The sequence below is a fragment of the Balaenoptera borealis genome (genome assembly GCF_965194805.1).
Source record: "Balaenoptera borealis genome assembly, chromosome: 10".
NCBI classification, from domain to species: Eukaryota; Metazoa; Chordata; class Mammalia; order Artiodactyla; family Balaenopteridae; genus Balaenoptera; species Balaenoptera borealis.
Genome location: NC_138874.1, coordinates 98,940,350 through 98,954,682, shown reverse-complemented (window position 1 = coordinate 98,954,682; position 14,333 = coordinate 98,940,350).

Sequence of the window (14,333 nt, the reverse complement as noted above, 5' to 3'; positions counted from 1 at the left end):
GTATCACACCTAAGGATGGAGCCTGGTTGCCGGAGGAGCAAACCACGTGATTAGAGGGTTGGAACTTTGAGTCACAGCCCCTTCCTTTTCCCCACCTTGAGCTTAATCACCAATGGACAATGATCTTCATTCCTCTGTAATGAAACCTCCCTAAAAACTCAAAAAGGATGGGGTTCAGAGGGCTTCCTGTTTGGTGAATATGTGCAGTTTCAGGGAGAGAGGCACTCTCAGAGAGCACGGAAGCTCTCTGCCCTTTCCCCATACCTTGCCCTGTGCATCTCTTCTATCTGGCTGTTCCTGAGTTGTACCTTTTATAATAAACCAGTAATCTAGTAAGTAAAATGTTTCTTTGAGTTCTGTGAGCTGCTTTAGCAAATAAATTGAACCCAAGGAGGGAGTCATTGGAACTTTGAATCTATAGTGGTCAGTCAGAAGCACAGGTCAGAAGCATCTGGAATTGTGATTGGTGTCTGAAGTGGAAGACTGAGCCCTTAACCTGTAGAATTTGATGCTATCTCTAGGGTAGATGGTGTCAGAATTGAGTTGAATTGTAGGACACTCAGTTGGTGTCAAAGAATTGCTTGGTGGTGTGGGGAATACCACACCCCGCCTCCGCATTGTAAATTGGGTGCAGAATTGATAATCCTGTAGATATACTGAAATAAGTGCTCAAAGATACAAACACAAAAATGTTCATTTCAGTGCTGACTACAATAACACTAAACTGAAAATAATCTAAATATTCTTTATTGGTGAATTGGTTGAATAACTTAAGGAACATCCGTACAGAAAGAGGCATAGTTATATATACTGATACAGAAGGCTATTCAAGATATATTGTTAGTTGAAGAAAAACAAGTGTAGAACAGCATACATTATTTGATTACATTTTCTCTTTTAAAAAACAAATGCATAAATCATATATGCATGCATGTATAGGCACCAAAAATTCTAGAAGACTACCCAACTTTAACAGAGATTACCTCTGGGGAGGTGATGTGAAACTCTGCTCAGGTGAGAATGAAGAGAGAGGTCTCTTTTTTCCACTTTATTTTCTTTATAAATTATGTGAAAGTAAATTTTAAAACGTGACTATGTATTACTTTCATAATAAAAGGAAACAAGTTAATAAACTGCATAAAAATAAAGCCTTTTTTTAACACTCCATGATGCATGGAGTAAGTAAAAGTCCCAAGGACAGGGAAACAGGAGAGAAGAGAGTTGAAAAAAAGCAGAAGGAGCTAAGAGGCAAAAGAATCAAGGAAAGGAGAAATGACAGCATTAGGGAAGCTCATGCCAAGGCTTTTATTTTTATTTTTTACTTCTTATTAGTTTCTATTTAAACAATAGAAATCTAGTGTCTCATGGTTCTGGGAACTACAAGTCCAAGATCAAGGTATCGGCAAGGTTAGTTCCTTCTTGGGGCTTTGAGGAAGAAGCTGTTCTCTGCCTTTCCCCTAGCTTCTGGCAATCTTTAGTATTCCTTGGCTTGTAGATCTCTGCCTTCATGTTCACATGGTATTCTCCCTGGGTGTGTGCCTGTTTCCAGATTTCCTCTTTTTATAAAAACACTAGTTATATTGGATTGGGCACCCACCTTACTCTAATATGACCTCACCTTAACTAATTACATCTGCAAGGACCCTATTCCTGAGTAAGGTCACTTTCTGAAGTACTGGGGGTTAGTTAGGACTTCAACATGTACATATTTCAGCCAGGAAGGAGGACATAAAATTCAACCCATAAAAGCAGATATAAAATTTTTTGTGATCTGTGTGGTGTGCAAAAATTTGAACTTTAGGGTTTTGCATATCTCCACTTTAGAGATAAACCAATTTTTTTCCTGTGAAATAATCAACACACTAGTTTTAAAGTTTTGGTCAAAATCATATTTTATGCAAAGGAACTCTGGGAATATTGAAAAAACTGGAAGAACAGATATCTCAAGTTGATTGGAGATCAATATGAGCTGAGTGGAAGCTTGAGATACTGAGAAGAACAATACATAAATACTTGGTTTTGGTTTTCTTTCATTTGCTGTCTACTTACCCTGGTTTAAAGCAGGCTAATGCTTTTGGCTGCCTGAATGCTCTGAGATTTTACCAGTGAACCTTCACAATTTTACTGAAGTATAATGAGACTATAATAACTGTATGTATGCCTATAACAAACTGTACAGAGTTAGACACTTCTCATCTCTCTCTCTCTCCCTCCCTCCCTCTCTCTCTCTCTCTCTCCTCTCTTCTTTCCTATTATTTTTTTTAATTAAAAGAAACTTAACTGTGGTAAAATACACATAACAATAACCATCTTAACCATTTTTAAGTGTACAGTTCAGTATTGTTCAGTATCTTCACATTGTCTGCAGCCAATCTCCAGAACTTTTTCACTTTGCAAAACTGAAACTCTATACTACCCATTAAACAACAACTCCCCATTTCCCAGTGCCACCAACCCCTGGTAACCACCATTCTACCTTCCATCTTTATGAATTTGGCTACTTTAGATACCTCATATAAGTGGACTCATACAGTATTTGTCGTTTTGTGCCTGGCTTATTTTACTTAGCATAGTGTCTTTAAGATTTATCCATGTTGTAGCCTGTGTCAGAATTTCCTTCCTTTTTAAGGGTGAATAATATTCCATTATATATATCACATTTTATTTATCCATTCATCCATTGATAGACACTTGGGGTGCTTCCAGTTTCTGGCTATTGTACAAAATACTACTGTGATCATGGGTGTACAAATATCTCTTCAAGATCCTGCTTTCAATTCTTTTGGATATGTACCCAGAAATGGAATTGCTGAATCACATGTAATTCTTTTTTTGAAGAGCTGCCATACTGTCACAAGGCTTTTAAATTGTTATATACTTACTGCTTGGTTAGAAAGATAGAAAGCAAGAAGGTGGCTGTTTTTCAAGATATAAACCACACAACACCCAGGGAAGTAGCCTTGCCATCAGTAGAATCAAGACCTTTTTTTTTAAAGAACTCTATGACACCTAAAGCAAATGTAGGAGTATTCTCTAGGCTGTTTCCCTGAGAAGTGGAGAAGGAAAAGCAGTTGCTGACTAAGTTGCTTAAGGATCTAAGTATTTTCTGCTAGGAAATATTTATCCATTTGGTAGAGCTGCAAGTTCTGGGGAGTGCTCTCATTAGAAAACAGCTGATGATTCCAGGAAAACTTGGAAGAATCACCATGGTGATGGAGAGTGACCCATTTAAAGTGTAAGGCCTATTGTGAGTTGAACTTCAAAAGATGTCTGTACAAAAGTTTCTGTTTCATTTTTCGTTGGACAAACGATATGAAATAAGGTAACATTATTATTATTATCTCCATCTCTCTTGCAGTCTAATGTACTAGGGAGATCCTTTAGCGTCTAGTCCTGGCTTGGCTACTCCGTGGCTGCCAGTGAGTCGAGCAGACCACTTAAACTCTCCAACCTCACAGGGTTGACCTAAAGAGCCTCTAAAATCCCTTTGGTTTGTGGATTTACTTCTATGCATATTTATAATTGCTTTTTGTTCGCTATTTACTTTCTCTGGAACTTGGCTGTAAAGCAAACTCACTTAATCAGACACAGTGGAAAATGAAGAAATAAGCCAAAAGATGCTGAATGGACAAGCACAACATCAAAGTCCATGTACTAAAGCTCCTTCACGTTATTGCTTTCCTGGGACCTCAGGTGCACAGGGTTGTGTTGATCACACTCGGGTTCACGTAGTCTTTCTTCGTTAGTCTGGACAAGGCCCTTCTCTGTTTATCTTACTCTATTATTTTCTTCTCCTTCATCTCCTATCCCCCTTCTCATTTCCAGCACTGTGCTTGATGGTATAAATAGACTATTGTATTTAATTCTAATGGCAATGCTATAAGGTGGACAATGGTGTTATCCCCATCTTACATATGGGGAAACTAAGGCTTATGGAGATTAAGGGGCAGGGGAAGAATTTCATCCAGATAGACAGATCCAGAATCTACACTTCTAAACACTACACCATCTAATCAGAAAACTTGTTTAAAATACAATTTGTCTCTAAGTTATTCTGAACTGCATGTAGGAAACTCCCCCTTCCATTCTTCAAAGAAAATGTTAACAGATCTATTTTGAGGCATTTTGCTTTTCCTCATTCATCTTTTGCAGAACTTGATCACCAACTCAGGTCACCAACTCTTTGGATTTCCTTTTCCTCCTTTCCATTTCTCTTGAAAAACTTGGAGTTATAATTGTCAGCTTGGCCCTTGACTCTATTGCTTGCTGGGGACATAACTGAAATGCAAAAAGATAGCATTTCCTCTCCATAAACAGAACACCTTTCCTCTCACATTGTACTCTTTCTGCATCTCACTTGTAAGAAGACAATTGCTGATGTACAGAATATGCTCTTGAAGTCACCTTTCTCCCCTGGATGAAGAGTGTAGGGATTTATAATAGAATGGAGTGCACATCACCTTTTAGGTAAATCCACTTTAAATTGATGGTTAGCTAATGTGATGGCCACTTGACATTCCTGGCATTCTTAACACAACTCTGATATGAGAAGGTACCAGATTGTTAGGGTAGGCTGCATTTTCTTTGTGAGCCCTTGTGGGAGGGGAGGACATTCCTGGGGGAGATGCAGGGGCAGAAGAGGCTAAGGGCTTTGTTGATTAGGAAGATTCTTCCCACAGTAGTCTGAAGATGGATTACCAGGATGGGGAGGTCAGATCATAGTTGAGAGGAGCCAAACTACAAATATTAATGATAATGATGATGATGAGCTTTGGATCCAAGGTTTAAGGTAAAGATAGAATGGGAGAATGCCTTTTGAAGGGGGTGATTGAGAAGATCTACAGTGGGACCATATAAAGGTGCCCAGGTCTGGTTGAGTAGTTCAGGATTTTACCCATATGTGGAGACAGAGCACCCCGGGGCGGTCCTCCTGACTGGTGCCAAGCATCCATGAATCCAGGCCAGGGCCACACCCTGTCCTTAGAATCATCTCTTTACTATCTTCTTCCCAGTTTTAAGGCCATGCTGTTATATAATTTGGATATAACAGCCAGAGGTAATGTTCTGCTTGAGACAATCATATTTTATGTTGGCTAGGTTTGACGGGGTAAAAGACTTCTTTCTTCAAGTGAGCATTTTATGCTGTTCATTGTAGAAAGTCCTTGCGGAGACATTTTTGCAAATGATGGAATCCAGCTCTTCCCCTAAGAGAGTGATCCCTAAGAATTCCCAGACCTTGCAAGAAAGTCATGCGCCCCCAGCACTAAATTCATTTAGAGTCCCATCAGAGCATTCTAATGCAATTTTTATAAAGTGTCTTTTATTTTGTACTTGGTTCCCATGTAACAAATGAGTCAGTGATTTTCAAAAAATTTAAAATGTATCCAGAACCCTTTTTTTTTTTTTTGGTCTTTGTTTTGAACAGCCACGCAGAAGCCAAAACCAGTAACCCTGTCCTGTCTCCGCATTGCTTTGCTGTAAAGATAGCTTCCCTCTGTACGGATCACCATGGTTCCTCTGACAGGAATGAGCAACTCTCAATCAGCCAAACTGTTGACCAGGTGAAAGAAGCACCTCACAAGTCTCTGTAAAATATTGCCCAGGAATTATCTTTAACACTGTGTGCTCTGTTCCGGGAAGGTCCGAAAACAACAATAATTTAAAAAAGAACTTTAGGGCTGATCTCGGTTCTCTTTGTGATTCACGAGGTATTCTACACTAGGGTTTCTTTGGAAGCCTCTTCTTGTCAGTTTAAGTAGGGAAGCCGACTGGAGCCTCACCATAAAACGGTGGTTGGGTACAATAAACCCCTGAGGACTAGTCAAAGACGGATTCACTTGATGCCAAATTCTTTTCTATCACCCAAGAGTGGCCAACGAGACCAAAGGTGGGAGTGGGAATTCACCAGGGTTTTCAACAAAGCGTTCCAATAAATTAAAATACAAACAACCTTTGTTAGAATGAAAAAAAAGTGTTTGTAATGCTTGTTGGTTAGAGCGCCCTCATGTGTCTCAGCGTGGTAGTATCATTTCAGGGTTTTCGAAGGGCATAAAATGCTCTTCTAGTCACACCAACACCATTTAATGGCATTCTTTTCCTTCCCATTTGTTTCCAGGGCCACAAATGAAGCTCCTTCTTCTTTAGGTGTTAGAATTTCCAGTGTGATGATTATTTTTTTACCAGAGGCTGCAAGCATAAACAATTTCAGTTTTCAGAGTCTACTTATATGCATGTTCAATAAATACTTGCTGAATTAGTGCTCATTTAAATCTCAGTTTCTGCCCCAAAGTGAAAATAATCCCAGTGCCCATCATCTGGTGAATGGATAAATAAATTGTGGTAACCCATACCATGGGATGCTACTTAGTAATAAATAGTAAAGAACTACTGACATATACAACAACAAAAGAGTGCATATTGTAAGATTCAATTGATGTGATACTCAGGAATACAGTAATATCAAATCAGGGGTAGTCAGGGGCTGGGGGAAAGGGGGTGGGATTGGCTGCAAAGGGGTACAAGGGCACTTTGGGGGGAGATGGAAATGTTCTATATCTTATTTGATGTTGGTTACCTGATTGTATACATTAGTCAAAGCTCAGAACTGGCATTGGTGGTATGATGCTGAGTATAGCTTCTAAAACTCATCAAACCGTACACTCAAAAAAAGTGAAATTTACTGCATATAAATTATACTTCAATAAGCCTCACTAAAATTTTTTCAGTTCCTCAAAGAATCACCATGGACTTCTTCCAATCTACAAATCCCCAGCGCTTCTGGGTTAGCCTCTTGGCCTCCTTTTCTTTGCCTATCTGTAAAAGATACCAGGATGAACTCTTATGAGTCTGCAAGTTCTAGTCCAATTCAAAGCCCCAGTGGGACCAGACTGCATTCCAAGCAGTCTGCTCCCTGATTCTGCCATCGTGCCGGAGACGGTGTGTGCAGTGACACGAAGCCTCCCTGGCATTTGGATATTGAAAAGGAAAACTTCAAAGTTCCAGGCCAGTGCTAGCCCTGCTAGCAACAAGCGGAAACCCACCGAGGGGAACTGAGATCTGGGCCCTGAAGGCAAACTTGTACTGTCAGTTTGCTGGCTTCCCTCCCTGACAGACAACAGCCAGTTGTTCCTGGGCAGAAGCTGTGCCTTGTTCAGACCACCCATTAGTCACAAGACTGAACATTCCACCCCAGGCAGCAACCAACATCTGATTCTAAAGCAAACAACTTTGGTTCATTGGCTTCCAAGTGTTCTACCCACCCTCATCCCCAACAGTGGTGACCCACAAATGTTGATCCAGGCCAGTGGCTCTTAAACGTTACCGAGCTGAGAATCACCTACCTTACTAAGACACTAAATCGTATATGTTCTCACCACACCCACACACACAAAAGTAACTATGTGAGGTGATGGATGTGTTAATTAAATTGATTAGTAATCAATTAGTAATTTGATCAATTAGTAATTTGATTAGTAATCATTTCACAGTGTATACAGTTACATTAAATCATGTTCCATACCTTTTAAAAATCACAGCCTAAATATAACCAGTTTTTATTTGTCCATCATACCTCAGTTAAGCTCAAAAAAAAGAAGAATCACCTAAGGAGTATATTTTCTAAATAACAGTTCCCACTCATACCTGAGATTCTAGTGCAATAGGTCTGGGAGTGGTCCCTGAAAAATGCATTTTTAAAAATTGAATATTATATAAGGTTCAGGTGTACAACATAGTGATTCAATATTTTTATAGCTTATACTCCATTTAAAGTTATTATGAAATAATGGCTATATTTCCCTGTGCTGTACAATAATATATCCTTGTTGCTTATTTATTTTATACAAAGTAATTTTTTTAACTTTATTGGAGTATAATTGCTTTACATTTTTGTGTTCATTTCTGCTGTATAAAAAAGTGAATCAGCTATACGTGTACATATATCCCCATATCTCCTCCCTCTTGCATCTCCCTCCCACCCTCCCTATCCCACTCCTCTAGGTGGTCACAAAGCACTGAGCTGTTCTCCCTGTGCTATGCGGCTGCTTCCCACTAGCTATCTATTTTACATTTGGTAGTGTATATATGTCCATGCTACTCTCTCACTTTGTCCCATCTTACCGTTCCCCCTCCCGTGTCCTTAGGTCCACCCTCTACGTCTGCGTCTCTATTCTTGTCCTGCCCCTAGGTTCTTCTTCTTTTTTTTTAGATTCCATATATATGTGTTAGCGTATGGTATTTGTTTTTCTGACTTACTTCACTCTGTATGACAGACTCTGGGTCCATCTACCTCACTACAAATAACTCAATTTTGTTTCTTTTTATGGCTGAGTAATATTCCATTGTATATATGTGCCACATTTTCTTTATCCATTCATCTGTTGAAGGACACTTAGGTTACTTCCATGTCCTGGCTATTGTAAATAGTGCTGCAATGAACATTGTGGTACATGACTCTTTTTGAGTTATGGTTTTCTCAGGGTATATGCCCAGTAGTGGGATTGCTGGGTCGTATGGTAGTTCTATTTTTAGTTTTTTAAGGAACCTCCATACTGTTCTCCATAGTAGCTGTATCAATTTACATTCCCACCAACAGTGCAGGAGGGTTCCCTTTTCTCCATACCCTCTCCAGCATTTATTGTTTGTAGATTTTTTGATGATGGCCATTCTGACTGGTGTGAGGTGACACCTCTTTGTAGTTTTGATTTGCATTTCTCTAATGATTAGTGATGTTGAGCATCCTTTCATGTGTTACAAAGTAATTTTTATCTCCTAATCCCCTACCCCTATCTTGCCCCTCCCTCATTTTTTCTTCCCACTGGTAACAACTAATTTGTTCTCCATATCTGTGAGTCTGTTTCTGTTTTATTATATTCATGCATTTTATTTTTCAGGTTCCACATGTAAGTGATAGCGCAGAGCATTTGTCTTTCTCTGTCTGATTTATTTCACTAAGCATACTACCCTTTAGATCTATCCATGTTCTTGCAAATGGCAGAATTTCATTCTTGTTTATGGCTGAGTAATATTCCTGTGTGTGTGTGTGTGTGTGTGTGTGTGTGTGTGTGTGTGTGCGCGTGCACGCATGTATCAATCACATTTTCATTATTCATTCATCTGTCTGTGGACACTTAGGTTGCTTCCATATCTTGGCTATTGTAAACAGTGCTGCTATGAACACTGGGGTGCATGTATCTTTCCAAATTAGTGTTTTTGTTTTCTTCAGATATATTCTCAGGAGCAAAATTGTTGGATCATATGGTAGTTCCATTTTTAGTTTTCTGAGGAACCTACATACAGTTTTCCATAGTGGCTGCCCCAACTTACATCCCCACCAACAGCATACTAGTGTTCCCTTTACTCCACATCCTCAGAAACTGCATTTTTAATAAGCACCTCAGATGATTCAGATGTAGGAAGTCTAAGAACCCCACTTTAAGAGATGATATAGGCCAAGAAAACTTTTATTTTTAGGCTTTTGTTTTTACTTCAGAAAGTTGAACAATTTCCTTTGGAAATACATGGCCTACAAAGTGGTTGAACAGCACCGTGATCAAGAGTGGGGCTCTGGAGTGGAGTTCCTGACTTCAAAGCCCACCTCCACCTATTTTTATCCGTGAGGCCTCAGACAGCTTACTTAATCTCTCTACAGCATGTGTGTAAGAGGGGGTAAGATCAAATAAGCTGACACTTACAAAGCACTCAGAATAGTGCCAGAAAGCGTTAGATAAACATCAATTATCATTCTGTCTGGATCAATAAAAACTGAGGGGAATACTGCAAACTGTGAACAAGAGAGTTATTTCAAGGAGCTTTTCATTTAAAGCTTGGACATCTCCAAATACTTCAAATGATAGAAGTAACTATAACCACTTTATGTATGCCAACTTTCCTGCATTCCTAATTTCTTTGCCCTGTTTTAAATATTAAACATATAAGCTGAAAAAAAACCCTGACTTTAGCAGTACCCTTCTTTGATTGATAGCTTAAGACAACTCATATATTAGCTTACATAATATATGTAAGTATAAGTTATACGTACTCTTTGGTGATTCTTAAACAGAGATGCAAATCAGAATCATGTATAGAGCTCTTGAAAATTACAAAATTTGACTCAGTAGAAATTGGGGTGGAGCCTAGGGAATCTGAATTTCTAAAAAGTTCTCTCCATAGTTTGGCTGTACATTCCAAACTACTGTTACAACAGGTGATGGCTAGGATAATCTACCTTATTTTATATCTTAAGAAAAAGACCAAGCATGTTAAATACTTTGCCAAGGTCACTCAGTGAATTATTTGTGGAGGCGGGAGTTGAATTTTGGTCGGTAGTTCTAAGGTCAATATTCTCTCCGCTACAGTTTATACTGTAGAAGCCACTTGTATAGGGAGGGATAAACATAGTAAATTTTTATTTGCTTATGACATAATACTCTGATGTGAATTTTAAATTAGAGCTGCTGATCTGGGATTCTGAATTCCTTTTAAATTCCACCTTTCACCCTCTTACCTGCATGTCCCCATTTACCAGTTACCCCCATTAAATCCCTGGAAGTGTAAAAGAGAGTTGGCTCCTGTGGAGCCTGGGTCAAACCCCTATGGGAAATATGCTCATGAACTTGAGGATCCTTTCTTCTTCTCCACTCTTAGAGCATAAGAAACTCTAAGACTATGGTTTCGTCATGGACAAATCCAAGATAAACTGGCACACAAAGTTAGGAAACGAGGATCCCCTAAGATCATGATCCTAAGACTATTATCCTGTAAATCATCAACTGACAAGTTACTGGGACATGAATCAGGAGAATATCCAAAAGGCCATGCTAGTGGTTAAAGGCCGTGGCATTTTGGTGGCCTCTACTCTGGGCTGAGGTTTTTGTGGGCTTCTTTTTCATCTTGGGACATATGTGTGACCTATAAAGTCCCACAGAAATCATTTTCTTTCATGCATTATCAGAGAAGAAAATCTGTCAGTCTGAGGTGGGAAGGGAGGTGGCCACCAGTCAAGTGAAATCGTTCTGCTGAACTTGAGCCAGGGAACCAAACTGGGGCAGCATCATTTCACTTACAAAATGGCCCAGCAGGCTGGACTCCCTGCCTGCAGACCTTCACACATCACCAACCCCTTGAGAATAAAACAGATCCTTTATTAGTTACTTCTTGGCATCCATTGGCTGCCTTCCTTTTACATTTTCTGTTGCCCATATTTCAATATCCCGCCTTTGCATTCTGCTCCTGCCCCTGTTAAAATACTGTTGTTGGTTTTTTTTAAAAAAGATCCCTTTTAATCAGATAGCTCCTGCTGGCATGAGCTGTCAGAGGTATTCATTTCAGTGGACTCTGGCATTATGCAGCATTACCGTGGCAACAAGATTTAGAGGCACGGTCCTGGCCTTGAACTTGTCATAGTCTCCAACGATGTGAACTCAGCACATATTACTCTCCAGCATATCAAGTTGTCATGCCAACCACAAACAATAAAATCCATCTCTCTCTTCTAGGGTTTTAATTCAATAACTTTTAAAATTGGTTCCTTTTGTAATTCAATTGGCCTGAAATGTAATATATGAATGCATGTGTGTGCGCAGGCACGTGTGTGTTTAACCAGTCACGAATGGTCTTCCACTAAATGACTGGAGATTGGAAATAAAATTTAGGGCAAAAGTTCATCAAAAAAGCAAAGAATAACCAGTGCTGGATCTAACAAAAGGAGCCTGCAATTTTGGAAATTCTGACACAGAGGTAACTAAACAAAATCTTAAGAACTGACATCTGCCCTTAGTATATATGGGACTCCATTGGCACTGCTGCATAACACATTCGATACCCAGAGTAGCTGCACCCCCATATGTATTTAGAACTCCTTTGATTAGTTTTTTTAACATCTTTATTGGAGTATAATTGCTTTACAATGTTGTGTTAGTTTCTGCTGTATAACAAAGTGAATCAGCTATATGTATACATATATCCCCATGTCCCCTCCCTCTTGCCTTTGATCAATTTTGAGTACAAACCAACTTCAATTCCTTAAAAGCACTCTTATTTTTATATTTACATTTTATTTTCCTCTAAACCAGAAAGCTTTGTAGGAAGCTGTCCCCTTAGAAAGTCTCTTCAGGCAGGCAACTATTTTTATCATTTTAACCTCACAGAGTAAGAAATGGAGACACAGAGAAGTTAGGCAGCGTGTCCCCAGCCCCATGGCTAGTAAGTATCAGGACTGAGGTTCAAACCCAGCAGTGTGGTTCCAGTCTCAACTTTGTATACTGCTTCATTGGATTCTGGTTGACTGTTTGAGCTTCTTTGCAAAGTTTTATGTAAGAAACATCGATTACCTAAAATCACAAACTCCTTGAAAGCAGAGACCAAATCTAACACTTCTATGTCTTTCTTAGTTTCTAGTTGAGTGCCTTTCACATAATACTTATTCAGAAATATGGTTAGCTTGGTAAAGATTGATCTAGGAGAATCCTAGTATACCAAATTCAAGGCCATTTTGAAAATAAGTTTAAGTTGTAACAATAGGGGCTATCATCACCTCCAACCCATAGCCTTATAGAGACCAAACTCAACTGAGAACAGAACCCGTGTTTCATGGTGTGATGGATATTTTTTTGGCCTCACGAGAGACACTTTCTACCTTTTCCCCCTGTGTTCTTTGTCCAGGACATGGAACTTTTATAGACTATACCAACCGGGGTCTGTTGCCCTCTGGCTTTGCACTGGGCTGAAAGAAAATGAGAGAAAGGTTGGGGTATTTATTCCATAGCTTACTCCTTGCCAAGGCACAGTTTGGTAATATTTGCTTCCCTCTAACGAAGACCATTGGTTCTACTGAGCAGCTCTCTCCCACAGTTATAGCTCTTGCTGGGATGTAATAGCTTTCTGCTAGTATTAGTTCCACGATGCTTCACCATTCTTTATTGGTGTCCTGTAACTGAGTGAGTTTTTTTTAATGTTTTTTAAACTGAAGTATAGTTCATTTACAATGCTGTGTTAGTTTCAAGTGTATAGTAAAGTGATTCAGTTATACATATACATATGTATATTATGTTCTTTTTTTAAAAGAATATTTATTTATTTATTTTGGCTGCACTGGGTCTTAGTTGTGGCACGCAGGATCTTTGTTGTGGCACGTGGAATGTTTTAGTTGCGGCATGCAGACTTCTTAGTTGCAGCATGTGGACTCTTGTTGTGGCATGCATGTGGGATTCTAGTTCCCCAACTAGGGATCGAACCTGGGCCCCCTGCATTGGGAGCGCGGAGTCTTACCCACTGGACCATCAGGGAAGTCCCTATATATATATAAATATTCTTTTTCAGATTCTTTTCCATTTTAGGTCATTACAAGATATTGAGTATAGTTCCTTGTGCTATACAGTAGGTCCTTGTTGTTTACTTATTTTATATATAGTAGTGTGTATATGTTAATCCCAAACTCCCAATTTATACCCCCATGCCTCCCCACCCAACTATCCCCTTTAGTAACCATAAGCTTGTTTTCTATGTCGGTGAGTCCATTTTTGTTTTGTAAATAATTTCATTTGTATCATTTTTTTAGATTCCACATATAAGTGATATATGATATTTGTCTTTGTCTGACTTACTTCACTTTATATGATAATCTCTAGGCTTATCTGGGTTGCTGCAAATGGCATTATTTCATTTTTTTATGGCTGAGTAATATTCCATATATATATATACTACGTCTTCTTTATCCATTCATCTGTTGATGGATATTTAGGTTGCTTCCATGTCTTGGCTGTTGTAAATAGGTGCTGAAATGAACATTGGGGTGCATGAATCTTTTCGAATTAGAGTTTTCTGCAGATGTATGCCCAGGAGTGGGATCGCAGGATCAGATGGTAACTCTGTATTTAGGTTTTTAAGGAGCCTCCATATTGTTTTCCATAGTGGCAGCACCAGTTTACATTCCCACCCACAGTGTAGGAGGGTTCCTTTTTCTCTACACCATCTCCAGCATTTGTTATTTGTAGACTTTTAAATGATACTTCATTGTAGTTTTGATTTGCATCTCTCTAATAATTAGCAATATTGAGCATCTTTTCGTGTGTCTGTCGGCCATCTGTGTGTCTTCTTTGGAGAAATGTCTATTTAAGTCTTCTGACTGAGATTTTATTAATAGTCCCTCCAATAAATACATCATTTGCCTCCTGACAGGATCCTGGCTCTTAACCCTGTCATCTGGTCCAGTGCTTCTCACGTGAGAATCACCCACAGATCATGTTAAAATGCAGATTCTTATTCAGCAGACTGGGGTGGACCTTGAAATTCTGCATCTCTAACAAGCCCTCAAGTAAATGGACACTCCACAGGCC